The sequence below is a fragment of the Equus przewalskii genome, chromosome 10, assembly GCF_037783145.1.
Source record: "Equus przewalskii isolate Varuska chromosome 10, EquPr2, whole genome shotgun sequence".
Taxonomy (NCBI): Eukaryota; Metazoa; Chordata; class Mammalia; order Perissodactyla; family Equidae; genus Equus; species Equus przewalskii.
In genome coordinates, this window is record NC_091840.1 from 37755201 (window position 1) to 37769965 (window position 14765).

Here is a 14765-nt window from a genome sequence, read left to right on the forward strand (position 1 = left end):
TTATATGGTTTCTATAAAGTGTGTGCCTTGATCCCTTGATATAAAAGTTGGTACACTCCAGGTTGGGAACACAAAATCAAGCAGTCTTTTAGTGACTGCAAGGACTGTAGCTTTTTGGTGAGAAAATTCTTCAGCACATCCTGAAAATAGACTTACAATAACATGTTCAAGCCCCATGGAGGATGGAAGATGGATAGAGTCCATCTGTAGGTGTTAAAAGGACCTTGAGGCTTTGATTCCTGACCATGTCCCAGCTTTATGGTTCTTCCAGAATTATGCTGTTGATGGACGTCACATGACCTGAAAATAGCCTCAGCTGTCTTTTTAAAATTTCCTCTCCAATGTTGATTTAAGATAGCAGCCCATTTGTCTAGATCATAATGAGTGGTTTCATGAAGAACTTTAGCTAATACCCATTTGAAATCTGGTACCAGCAAGCGGCCATTTTGAGAGTGCCACAGATTATCTGAGTTGAGGGTACAATCAGATTTTCTCCATTCTTACTTTTCAAAATCAGGGGCTAAACAATGGTGTTTTATAAGCCTCTTTGAATCCCTCAAGATATTTATCCTTTGACAGTTTAGATAAGATCATAACCTTGGTTGACTTCTTGTGGAAAACAATGATCTGCTCGAGCATTTCCTTTAGCTTCTCTATTACCTCTTTTTGCATGGTTCTCATCCTCTATAATAGTTACCTCTCCAAGAAGTAGGAGTTCCTCTAAAAATTCCTCATATTTCTGTTCATTTCTGAAGGGGGTTCCAGTAGAGGTGAGAAACTCACTTTGTTTCTAAAGCACCCTTAAGTCATGCACTACTCCCAAAGCATACCAGTTATCTGTGTATGTTTACTCTCTGGTCTTTGGCTAGTTGACTAACTCCAGAAGTGCAATAAGTTCTACCACCTAGGCTGATTTTATCTCAGGTAATTTATCTTTTGAAACTTTATATCTCTTTTCTGCTAAGAGTGACAGCAAGTAGATGGAATTCTTTTCACTGACTTCCTTGTTCTTTGAACAAAGTAGGAGTTCATCTATATATTGTATCAGAACTGAGTCCCAAAGAAAATTTAGATTTTTAAAGTCTTGACTGAGGACAAAATAGGAAAAAAACAGGGAGCTTCAGTGAACTCCTGGGGCATGACTCCCCAGTTTTATGGTTGTCCTCCCCAGAAGAAAGCAAAAAGGTATTGAACGTCCTGGTCTAAAGGCACACTGAAAGAGGCAGAGCAAATTTCCACAACAGCCAAGCAAGTGACTTAAGGGTAACGGTTTCATCTTTTCACTGTTTGCACGATTGAATTATAGTCTACTTGATTTTTATTGGAAATGTCTTAGGTCTGACTTTTAAGAGACTTTACCCTACTTTTTGGACCTTTTTTTCTTTGACCCTCAGGTTTATTGTGGAAAAAGAGCTCCTATGGGTCCCCTTCTGAGTCAATCCAATCAGCTTTTGCCATCCAGGATTTAGCATCTGAGTTTCTGACCAACAAACGTACAAGTTGATGTAGGTTAGGTAACCTTGGTCATGTGCACCAAAAAGAATTCTAAATTCTTCTGTGAATATTTGCTGGTCTTGTCTGGGTTTAGGGAAATCTCTAAGTATAGCTCTTAATTCAGCTGGGGTCCAAGGTTTAAATTTTACGGTTGCCTGTATACCTTGCTTATGGGAGGAATGGATCTTTACAGGCAACTGATATCTTGGAGTTTTAGGAGAGTCTTGGTTAAAGATGAGGGGGCTCTGAATAAGGAGAAGAAGAGGGAGAAGTCGACTGAGGTGTAAGAGAGAGACCAGAAGGATAAGGGGGAAAAGAGAGCTGGATACAGAAAGGGAACTGGAGGACGAGGATGGAGAGGATTTGCTAGGGATGAGTCTAGTTTGCTAATTTCTCATTAGCCTTGGGAAAAGAATCTTTTAGTGAAGGAATTTTTGATTCAGAATTTCATTTGGAGGCCTCTGCATACCAATCAAAACTGCTGCCCAAAACTCCAAATAGTCCAAGCAATCTTGAGAAAGAACAGGAGGAGCCAAGATGGCGCCATGAGTAGTCCTCTTTGTCTCTCGCCCTTCGAGTCTACAATTATTTGGACACTTATCGCTTGACAAAGGATATCCAGACAGCATCTCAGGACGTCTGAGACACCCACGCGACTATACATCGGAAGGCGGATGGACTTTCCTCCGGGAGGATGTGGAAATAGGTGAAAACTCTCCGACCCCGACGGGCAGCCTAGTACCCGCAAGCGGCTTTCTTCCAACGGACGACCCCAGAGGATCCACACACATCTAGGGCAGGAGCGAGAACACAACAGAGGAGCGACGGAGGAAACAGGTGACCAGAACCCTACCTAAACCCCCCCGCAATTACTCCTAAACGCAGAGGGAAACTTTGGAGTTGCACACCTGAGCCCGCGGGGAGAGTCTCTCCCCGCCATTGGCGGGGAGACCCAGCCTGGTGCTCGGGGCGCCCGGAGGGTTCCAGAGAGAGACACGGAGGGCACGGAGGTCTCCCAGCTGCCGTTGCCCGCCCCGTGGGACTAGGGACTGCCGGAGATCTCGGAGAGGACCGGGGCTGGGGGAACTTTCAAAGGCCGGTTCGGCGACCCGGAGGGGAAGCGCCGGAGCTCCGCCAGGCAGCAGACAAAACTCTCTGTCTGCCATTAGCAGAGGGGCCACGCCCAGCATTCAGGGCTCCCAGCAGAGGCCCGGAGAGAAGCCCAGAGGGCGGGGCGATCCCCAGCTGCCGTTGCCCGCCCCGTGGGGCTAGAGATTGCCGGAGATCTCAGAGAGGACCGGGGCTGGGGGAACTTTCAAAGGCCGGTTCGGCGACCCGGAGGGGAAGCGCCGGAGCTCCGCCCGGGCAGCAGACAAAACTCTCTGTGTGCCGTTAGCAGAGGGGCCACACTGAGCATTCACGGCTCCGGGAGAGGCTCGGAGAGAATCCCAGAGGGCGGGGCGACCCCCAGCTGCCGTTGCCCACCCCGTGAGGCTAGGGATTGCCGGAGATCTCGGAGAGGACTGGGGCTGGAGAGAGTTCCAGAGACCCAGCTTAGTAGCCTAGGGGGAAACCCTACAGGCTCACAGCAGCCTTAGGGAAAGCCTCTGCACAGCACCAGTAGAAGGCACCCAGCCGCCAGCCACAAGGCTGGAAGACCCCAGGGCAAAAGCAGCATAGCTAGGTGTTCTAACCACAGACTGTAGAAGATGCCAATAGCTCTCCTGCGACCCATAGAGGACAAGTGAGATTTGGTGGGTGCCGACAGCAACGGAGCGACAAATATAAGTGATCCCACCCCAGGCCGCTGGAAAAGCCCATAACACCGTTGCAGACCCCAAGGAGAGAGCGCATCTAGGTGGGCAACAACAGTAGGCACCTGCAGCCTGAAGCCCCCCTGTGACGGCCCCCACGGCAGAGGAGGGAATCCAAAGGGCCACTGTGGCTACGAAGAGGGGCCCAGGCACAGTTAGCAACTACGGACAGGGTTCCTGGTTGGTGAAGTATAAACAGCTGCTCCCCCCACCGCAGCAGCTGAAACAAGTGAAAGGAGCTACTAAACTCTATCTCCATGCGGAGGCACAAATCAACATCATCAAGCAATATGAAAAAATACATTAAATCTCCAGAACAGAAAGAAAGTAACAAATACACAGAAAACAATCCCAAAGAAAATGAGATATATAACCTAAATGATGATGACTTCAAAACAGCCATCATTAGGATTCTCAATGAGTTAAGAGAGAATTCTGACCGACAACTCAACGAGTTCAGGAGCTATGTCACAAAAGAGTTTGATACGATAAAGAAGAACCAAACAGAAATACTGGAAATGAAGAACACAATAGAGGAGATTAAGAAAAATCTAGATGCTCTGAACAGTAGGGCCGATAATATGGAGGAAAGAATTAGCAATTTGGAAGATGGCAATATAGAATTGTTGCAGGCAGAGGAGGAGAGAGAAGCAAGACTTAAAAGAAATGAAGAAACTCTCCGAGAATTATCAGACACAATTAGGAGATGCAACGTAAGGATTATAGGTATACCAGAGGGAGAAGAGAAGGAGAAAGGGGCAGAAAACCTATTCAAAGAAATAATGGCTGAGAACTTCCCAAATCTGGTGAGGGAGATGGATCTTCAGGTGACAGAAGCCAATAGATCTCCAAACTTTATCAATGCAAGAAGACCAACTCCACGGCATATAGTAGTGAAGCTAGCAAAAGTCAACAACAAGGAGAAAATATTAAGGACAGCCAGGCAAAAGAAACTAACCTACAAAGGAACCCCCATCAGGCTATCAGCAGATTTCTCAGCAGAAACTTTACAGGCTAGAAGAGAGTGGAATGATATATTCAAAAATCTGAAGGACAAAAATCTACAGCCGAGAATTCTCTACCCAGCGAAAATATCCTTCAAATACGATGGAGAAATAAAAACTTTCCCAGATAAACAAAAATTAAGGGAGTTCATTGCCACAAAACCTCCTCTTCAGGAAATCCTCAGGAAAACCCTCATTCCTGAAAAATCCAAAAAAGGAAAGGGGCTACAAAACCAAGAGCAGAGGAGATAAGTAGAAGGACAACAACAGAGAGTAGCAGCTCTACATCAGAACAGATTAAACCATGGGACGAGAAACAAAGGAAACTGAAGAAAACCGGAAAACAAGACACAAAATGGTAGTGGTAGGCCCCCACGTCTCAATAATCACTCTAAATGTAAATGGATTGAACTCCCCAATCAAAAGACACAGAGTGGCAGGATGGATCAAAGAACAAGATCCAACAATATGCTGCCTCCAGGAAACACACCTTAGCCCCAAAGACAAACACAGACTCAGAGTGAAGGGATGGAGAACAATACTCCAAGCTAATAATGAACAAAAGAAAGCAGGTGTAGCTATACTAATATCAGACAAGGTAGATTTCAAAGCAAAACAGATAAAGAAAGATAAAGAGGGACAGTATATAATGATAAAAGGGACTCTCCACCAAGAAGACATAACACTTATAAATATATACGCACCCAACACAGGAGCACCAAAATTTGTAAAGCAACTCTTAACAGAACTAAAAGAAGACATCAACAACAATACAATAATAGTAGGGGACCTCAACACACCATTAACACCAATGGACAGAACATCCAGACAGAAAATCAACAAGGAAATAATAGAATTAAATGAAAAATTAGACCAGATGGACTTAATAGATATATATAGAACACTTCATCCAAAAACAGCAGGTTACACATTCTTCTCAAGTGCACATGGAACATTCTCAAGGATTGACCATATTTTGGGAACCAAAGCAAACATCAATAAATACAAGAGAGTTGAAATAATATCAAGCATCTTTTCTGATCATAACGCTATTAAACTAGAAATCAACTACAAGAAAAAAGCAGAGAAAGGTGCAAAAATGTGGAGACTAAACAACACGCTTCTCAACAAACAATGGATCATTGAAGAAATTAAAGAAGAAATCAAATATTATCTGGAGACAAATGAAAATGAGAACACGACATACCAAATCATTTGGGATGCAGCAAAAGCAGTCCTAAGAGGGAAATTCATCGCAATACAGGCTCACCTCACTAAACAAGAAAAAGCTCACGTAAGCAACCTCAAACGACACCTAACAGAACTAGAAAAAGAAGAACAAACAAGGCCCAGAGTCAGTAGAAGGAGGGAAATAATAAAAATAAGAGCAGAAATAAACGATATTGAAACAAAAAAGACAATAGAAAGGATCAATGAAACAAAGAGTTGGTTCTTCGAAAGAATTAACAAAATTGACAAACCCCTAGCCAGACTCACCAAGAAAAGAAGAGAGAAATCGCAAATTAATAAAATCAGGAATGACAGAGGAGAAATCACAACAGATACCAATGAAATACAAGAGATCATAAGAGAATACTATGAAAAACTATATGCCAACAAATTGAACAACCTGGAAGAAATGGACAAATTCCTAGACTCCTACAATCTCCCCAAACTGAATCAGGAAGAAATGGAGAATCTGAATAGACCAATCACAAGTAAGGAAATAGAAACGGTAATCAAAAACCTCCCCAAAAACAAGAGTCCAGGACCAGACGGCTTCTCTGGAGAATTCTACCAAACATTCAAAGAAGACTTAATACCTATTCTCCTCAAACTGTTCCAGAAAATTGAGAAAGATGGAGAACTCCCTAACACATTCTATGAAGCCAACATCACTCTGATCCCCAAACCTGACAAGGACAACACAAAGAAGGAGAACTACAGGCCGATATCACTGATGAACATAGATGCAAAAATCCTCAACAAAATTTTGGCAAACCGATTACAGCAATACATCAAAAAGATTATACACCATGATCAAGTGGGATTTATACCAGGGACACAGGGATGGTTCAACATCCGCAAGTCAATCAACGTGATACACTACATCAACAAAATGAAAACCAAAAACCACATGATCATCTCAATAGATGCAGAGAAAGCATTCGACAAGATCCAACACCCATTTATGATAAAAACCCTCAGTAAAATGGGTATAGAAGGAAAGTACCTCAACATAATAAAGGCCATATATGATAGACCCACAGCCAACATCATACTCAATGGACAAAAGCTGAAAGCCATCCCTCTGAGGACAGGAACAAGACAAGGGTGCCCACTTTCACCACTCCTATTCAACATAGTACTGGAGGTGCTGGCCAGAGCAATTCGGCAGGAAAAAGAAATAAAAGGAATCCAAATAGGTAACGAAGAAGTAAAACTCTCGTTGTTTGCAGACGACATGATCTTATACATAGAAAACCCCAAAGAATCCACAGAAAAACTATTAGAAATAATCAACAACTACAGCAAAGTAGCAGGGTATAAAATTAACGTGCATAAATCAGTAGCATTTCTATACACTAACAATAAACTAACAGAAAAAGAACTCAAGAACTCTATCCCATTCACAATCGCAATGAAAAGAATAAAATACCTTGGGATAAACTTAACCAAGGAAGTGAAGGATCTATACAATGAAAACTACAAAACTTTCTTGAAAGAAATAGGCAATGACATAAAGAGATGGAAAAACATTCCTTGTACATGGATTGGAAGAATAAACATAGTTAAAATGTCCATACTACCTAAAGCAATATACAGATTCAATGCTATCCCAATCAGAATCCCAAGAACATTCTTCACAGAAATTGAACAAACAATCCTAAAATTCATATGGGGGAACAAAAGACCGTGAATTGCTAAAGCAATCCTGAGCAAGAAAAACAAAGCTGGCGGAATCACAATCCCCGATTTCAAAACATACTACAAAGCTACAGTGATCAAAACAGCATGGTACTGGTACAAAAACAGGTCCACAGATCAATGGAACAGAATTGAAAGCCCAGAGATAAAACCACACATCTATGGACAGCTAATCTTCGACAAAGGAGCAGAGGGCCTACAATGGAGAAAAGAAAGTCTCTTCAACAAATGGTGCTGGGAAAACTGGACAGCCACATGCAAAAGATTGAAAATTGACCATTCTTTTTCACCACACACCAAAATAAACTCAAAATGGATCAAAGACCTAAAGATTAGGCCTGAGACAATAAGTCTTTTGGAAGAGAATATAGGCAGTACACTCTTTGACATCAGTTTCAAAAGAATCTTTTCGGACACTGCAACTCCTCAGTTGAGGGAAACAATAGAAAGAATAAACAAATGGGACTTCATCAGACTAAAGAGCTTCTTCAAGGCAAGGGAAAACAGGATTGAAACAAAAAAACAGCTCACTAATTGGGAAAAAATATTTACAAGCCACTTATCCGACAAAGGGTTAATCTCCATAATATACAAAGAACTCACACTGCTTAACAACAAAAAAACAAACAACCCGATCAAAAAATGGGCAGAGGACATGAACAGACATTTCTCAAAAGAAGATATGAATATGGCCAATAGACACATGAAAAGATGTTCATCATCGCTAATCATCAGGGAAATGCAAATCAAAACTACACTAAGATATCACCTTACCCCCGTTAGATTGGCAAAAACATCCAAAACCAAGAACGACAAATGTTGGAGAGGTTGTGGAGAAAGAGGAACCCTCATACACTGTTGGTGGGAATGCAAACTGGTACAGCCACTATGGAAAACAGTATGGAGATTTCTCAAAAAGTTAAAAATAGAAATACCCTATGACCCAGCCATCCCATTACTGGGTATCTATCCTAAGAACCTGATAACAGATATCTCAAGAGTCCGTTGCACCCCTATGTTCATCGCAGCCTTATTTACAATAGCCAAGACGTGGAACCAGCCTACATGCCCAGAAACTGATGACTGGATAAAGAAGATGTGGTATATATACACAATGGAATACTACTCAGCCATAAAAAAAGACGAAATTGGCCCATTCACAACAACGTGGATGGACCTCGAGGGCATTATGTTAAGCGAAATAAGTCAGTCAGAGAAAGACGATCTCTATATGACTCCACTCATAGGTGGAAATTAGTATATTGAGAAAGAGATCTGATCAGTGGTTACCAGGGAAAAGGGGGGATGGGGGGAGGGTACGAAGGGGGAAGTGGTGTACCCACAACATGACTAACAAAAATGTACAACTGAAATCTCACAAGCTTGTAATCTATCATAACATTAATAAAAAATATATATATAAATAAAAAAAAAAAAAGAAAGAAAGAACAAAGCTGGAGGTATTACACTCCCTGATTTCAAACTATATTACAAAGCTATAGTAATCAAAACAGCATGACACTGGCATATAAACAAACACACAGATCAATTGAACAGAATAGAAAGTCCAGAAGTAAACTCATGTATCTGTGGTCAATTAATTTACAGCAAGGGAGCCAAGAATACACAATGGGGAAATGACAGTCTTTTCAATAAATGGTGTTGGGAAAACTGGACAGCCACATGCAAAAAAGTGAAACTGGACCCTTATCTTACGCTATACACAAAAATTAACAAAATGGATTAAAGACTTGAGTGTAAGATCTTAAACCATAAAACTCCTACAAGAAAACATAAACTCTTTGACATCAGTCTTGACGATGACTTTTTGGATTTAACAACAAAAGCAAAAATAAACAAGTGGGACTACATACCACTAAAAAGCTTCTGCACCACAAAGGAAACCATCAGCAAAATGAAGTGCAAATCACATATCTGATAAGGTATTAATATCCAAACTATATAAAGAACTCATACAACTCACTAGTAAAAAAACAAATAATCTGAATAAAAAATGCGCAGAGGGTCTGAATAGACATTTAGCCAAAGAAGACACACAGATGTCCAACAGGTACGTGAAAAGGTGCTCAACATCAGTAATCATCAGGGAAATGCAAATCAAAACTATGATGAGATATCACCTCACATCTGTTAGAATGACTACTATCAAAAAGACAAGAGATAACAAGAGTTGACAAGCATGTAGAGAAAAGGGAATCCTTGTGCACTGTTAGTGGGAATGCAAATTAGTGCAGCCACTACGGAAAGCAGTATGGAGAGTCCTCAAAGAATTGAAAATAGAACTACCATATGATCAAGCAATTCCACTTCCAGGTATCCAAAGAAAACAAAAACTAATTTGAAGAGATGATATGCACACCCATGTTCATGGCAGCATTGTTTACGACAGCGAAGACATGGAAACAACCTAAATATCCATTTGTTCATTAATGGATAAGGAAAATATAGTATAATTCCTAAAATACCCTGAATAGCCAAAGAAATCTTGAAAAAGAACAAAGCAGAAGGCATTACACTTAACTGATTTCAAGCTATACTATAAAGCTATAATCATCAAAACAACATGGTACTGGCATAAAAACAGACAAATAGACCAATGAAATATAATTAAGAGCCCAGAAATAAACCCAAATGTATACGTTCAACTAATATTTGACAGTGGACCCAAGAATACTCAATGGAGAAAAGACAGTCTCTTCAATAAATGGCACTGGGATAATTGGATATTCATACATAAAAGAATGAAACTGGACCCATATCTTACACCGCTCACAAAAGATAACTAAAAATAGATTAAAGACTTAAATGTAAGACCTGAAACTCCTAGAAGAAACATGTGAATAAAGCTCTTTGAAATGGGTCTTGGTAATGATTTTTTGGATATGCCACCTAGAGCCCAAGCAACAAAATAAAAAATAAACAAGTGGAACTACATCAAACTAAAAAGCTTCTGCAAAGAAACCATCAACTAAATGAAAAGACAACCTATGGAATGGGAAAAAATATTTGCAAGCCATATATCTGATAAGGGGTTAATTTCCAAAATATATAAATAATTCATACAACTCAATAGCAAAAGACAACCTAATTAAAAAATGGACAAAGGACCTGAATAGACATTTCTTCAAAGAAGATATACAAAAGACCAACAGTATATGAAAAGATGTTCAATATCATTCGTCACTAGAGAAACGCAAAGTAAAACCACAATGAGATATAATCTCATGCCTGTTAGAATAGCCATCATCAAAAAGACAAGAGATAACAAATGCTGGCATGGATATGGAGAAAACTAACCCTTTCTCTGCACTCTTGGTGGGATTATAAATTGGTATAGCACTATGGAAAACAGTACGGAGAGTTCTCAAAAATTTAAAAATAGAACTACCATATTATCCAGCAATCTGGGAATATATCCTTCTTGGAATATATCCAAAAGAAACAAAAACACTAACTCAAAATGAGATATACACCCCCTGTTCATAGCAGCATTATTTACAATAGCCAAGACATAGAAACAACCTAAGTGTCCACTGATGGATGAATGGATAAAGAAGTTATGGAATAGATATAGATACAGATATAGACATAGATACAGATATAATTCAGCCATAAAAAAAGAGGGAATTCTACCATTTGCAACAACTTGGATGGACCTTGAAGGCATTATGCTAAGTGAAATGAGTCAGATAGAGAAAGACAAATGCTGTATGATCTCACTTATTTGTGGAATCTAAAAAAAAACTAAACTCATAGAAAAGGAGACCAGCCTTGCGGTTACCAGAGGTGGAGAGTTGGGGGAGGGAGAATTGCAAGAAGGTGGTCAAAAGGTACACGCTTCCAGTTAAAAGATAAACAAGCACTAGGGAGGTAATGTACAACAAGATGACTCCAGCTAACACTGCTGTATGATACAGAGGAAAGTTAGTGTAAATCCTAAGAGTTCTCATCACAAGGAGAAAATTTTTTTCCGTTGTTTTTCTTTCTTTTCTTTTTATTTTATCTATATAAGAAGATAGATGTGAGCTGAACCTATTGTGATAATCATTTCACAATTTATGCAGATCAAGCCTTTATGCTGTAAGCCTTAAACTTGTACAGTGATGTATGTCAATTATTTCTCAACAAAATTGGGAAAAAAGTTATTAACAAAAAGAAAATGTGGTGTATAAATATCCAATGGAATATTCCTCAGCCATAAAAAAGAATGAAATCTTGCCATTTGCAGCAACATGGATAGACTTTGAGGGCATTATGCTAAGTGAAATGACTCAGACCAAAAAAAATGATAGGGGCTGGCCCCGTCGCCGAGTGGTTAAGTTCGAGCACTCCGCTGCAGGCGGCCCAGTGTTTCATTGGTTCGAATCCTGGGCGCGGACATGGCACTGCTCATCAAACCATGCTGAGGCAGCGTCCCACATGCCACAACTAGAAGGATCCACAACGAAGAATATACAACTATATACCAGGGGGTTTTGGGGAGAAAAAGGAAAAAAAATAATAAAATCTTTAAAAGAAAAAAAGATAAATACCATATGATCTCACTTATATGTGAAATCTAAAAAACAAACAAGCATACAAAACCGAGCTCATGGATACAGAAAACAGATTGGTGGTCGCCTGAGGTGGGGGGTTGGGGGATGGGTGAAAAGGGTGAAGGGGTCAAAAGGTACAAATTTCCAGTCATAAGATGAATAAATCATGGGGATGGAATGTACAGCATGGTGATTATAGTTAATAACACTGCATTACATATTTGAGAGTAGCTAGGAGAGTGGATCTTGAAAATTCTCATTACAAGAAAAAAAATTATAACTATGTATAGTGATGGATGTTAACTGGACTTATTGTGGACTTTACTGTATGGACATTTTGCAATATACACAAATATCGAATCATTACATTGTACACCTGAAACTAATATAGTGTTATGCCAATTATACACCCCCTCCCCCAAAAAAAGACCCGCTGTCCAATTGGTCCTGAGAAATCCTATTCCTTTACTTTTCTAAGGTGCCTCTCAAACGAATGGCTTTGCAGAAGTCAAATGTTCCCAAGAGCCATTGAAGGCCCAAATCATCTTTAGTGAAGTTATGCCACTTAGAAATATAAGAGCAAGAATCAGTATAAAGTGTATAGGAAGTGAGCGTTTTCCAGGAAGAGGAGAGGATTGACAGTTAGAAGACCCCAGAAGAGGTGGTGACCATCTGTAGGAATGTAACGGTTGTGCGCCCTGTGTCTCAGGTCCCCCATCTTACAGTTGGTCACCTCTGAACACAGACGGGACAATCTGCATCCCCAGCAGGTGGAAAACCAGAGAGAACACTCTCTCTGGATCACAGCCAAGATCTCAGGACAAAAACTCGAGATGGCAGGACAAAGTTATCTGGTTTTATTGATGACTCACAGCCAAGTTTGTCCAAACGGACATCAGTTCAGGGAGAACTGCAAACGCACTGGTCTGCGAGGCCAGCTGAACAGGGCTATACAGTGTATGCCTGTGTTCTAACTTGTGATTCTTCTTACCACAAACACTTTTAAACAGCGCAACACAGAACTAACACAAAAGAGAGCAAAAAGGGGTAAAAAGGAATGCCTGATTCCACCAAGGATGCCAAGCAAATGGGAACCAGTAACAAAACCCAGGTACCAAACTGAGAATCAATAGCAGTTGATTGATAGAGAAACTCAAGGCAAAGAAAGAGGAATTCAGAGCCAGTGCTGACTTACCACGTTGGCGCAGACCCAAAAAGCCACTACTGGCAAGGCGGGAGGTGCCTCTGTCTGTAACGCACCTGGCTGAAGGCTGGGGTCCACAGCCAAAGCTGTGCAGATGGTATCTTGGTGGAAACTCCAGGAAAACTGTGGAAACGAACAAAAACCACCCAAATGAGGATATTTATTCAAGGCTTACAATAACAGGGGAGTCCGTCACCATCACTTGCATTTGGCAGATACTTAATACTGATTTCTGTTTTCTGTTAGGCATAAACACCTGTGAATTTTCATAATCAGGCCAGGAGCAGATCACCACATTTCACTCTTCTTTCACTTGCAAAAGGTACTAAAACTTGGGATGGCTCATCTGCTTATTTAAACAAAAAGAGTTGAAGAGTCTTGTGACATTTAAATGAAGCCTTCCAACCCCCGACACAGGGCGCTGTCCTGCTTAACTGCTCAACTTCCCTGATCATCTGGCCACAGGAACTCTCAGTTTCGCCCCTGACAGACGGAAGTGGAATCAGTTTCTATTTCCTCACCAAGGCAGGCGTAGCCTCGCCACCTTCTAGTAGGGCAAGGCTAGGAAACAGCCACCGACCCCATCTCCTCCTAGAGGCTCCGGGGGAGACCCGCCATCGGTTGAGGAACCTCCAAAGTCCCACCGTCAAGCATCCTCTCCCCCCCCCCCCGCCGCCCTAGTCCTCAAGGCTTCCCTTCCGGTTCCTACAACCGTCGTGTGCAAGAGGGGAACGGAGCACTCACGGCAGCCTAGCCTCTGCACACACAACCCACGGGAGTTCTAGTTAGTCACTTGATGGGGGATACAGGGCTTCGCGGGCTACCCTGGGAGCTCGCCCACCCTGTCCGATGCCGTTACAGTTTGAGGAGCTTACTGCGCCAGGGGCTTCCAGGCCATCCGCGAAACGCAGCCTCAGCCTCCTGTAATAAACGACACTGACTCTATTTGTCCCCAGGCCACAAGCTCGCTGGCTTCAGCTTCAGGAGCCTCAGCACCCGACTTATTTGTTTTCTCTCAAGTTCTTCGCGCTCCTGAACCGCGGGGAAATTTTACCAGGCTGGATTTGGTCAGATTAGGCTGTGCGCTGCGCGCCTCTCCCTCCTCCCCAGCTCGCCGGGCATTCCGAGCCTCGGAGCTCTCCGATGCGCCACTGCCCGCCTGTCGTTGGAAGTTGCTACTGAGAGTCAACAAACCAAGTCTCCCGAGCGGGAAAGGAGCTCTCGGGGCTGTGCCCAGGCCTTCGGCACAGCCGGGTCGGGGAACCGGCGCGGACCTGGGGAAGGAAAGAAGAGGAGCTTTTGGAGGACCTGTGTGAAAGGAGCCCGGGGCAATCATTACCGGCCAAGGTTTCTCCTCTGCAGCGCGCCTCACTCCGGGAGAAGGCGACAGGGGCTCCCAAGTTCAGAACAGAGGTCTCGACCCTACAGGGTTCGGTCCTTTTATCAGCTGAACTCGGGGGCGGGGCATTGCGCAGGAGACAGAGCGACAGCCCAATAGCGTCGCTTCTGTGGACGGGGAAACCCACCCCTGCAAGGACAACCGCCTTGATTACCTTTGGCGGATACGCGTGGGGTGTGGGGTTTCTTTGTGGCGGGGGGAGGTCTTCTTTGTTGCTTCTCTATGTTTTCTGATTAATTTCTTTTTGAGATTTGCAGTTCTCTCTCGCACCCGAGGAGGGAGATCGCGGCGCAGCCCCACGTCCTCCAGCCCTCCCCGGCCGCCCCAGGCTCGGCGCGCTCTGGACGCTCGCTCCGCGCAACGCCT

General features: G+C 42.4%; 1 protein-coding gene across 2 annotated transcripts in view; it reads right to left on the reverse strand.

Annotated features, from left to right (window-relative positions):
- SLFN5 (schlafen family member 5) overlaps window positions 1–14469 on the reverse strand; it is a 30763-nt gene extending 16294 nt beyond the window's left edge. The window contains exons 1-2 of one of the 2 annotated variants that reach the window (XM_070560839.1): window positions 14340–14469; window positions 12992–13123 (exon numbers count right to left, since the gene is read on the reverse strand). The gene's annotated coding sequence lies outside the window, so the exon portion shown is untranslated. The remainder of the gene's footprint in view (window positions 1–12991; window positions 13124–14339) is intronic. The other variant, XM_070560841.1, reaches the window with a different exon arrangement.
- Between the last annotated feature and the right edge of the window lie 296 nt (window positions 14470–14765).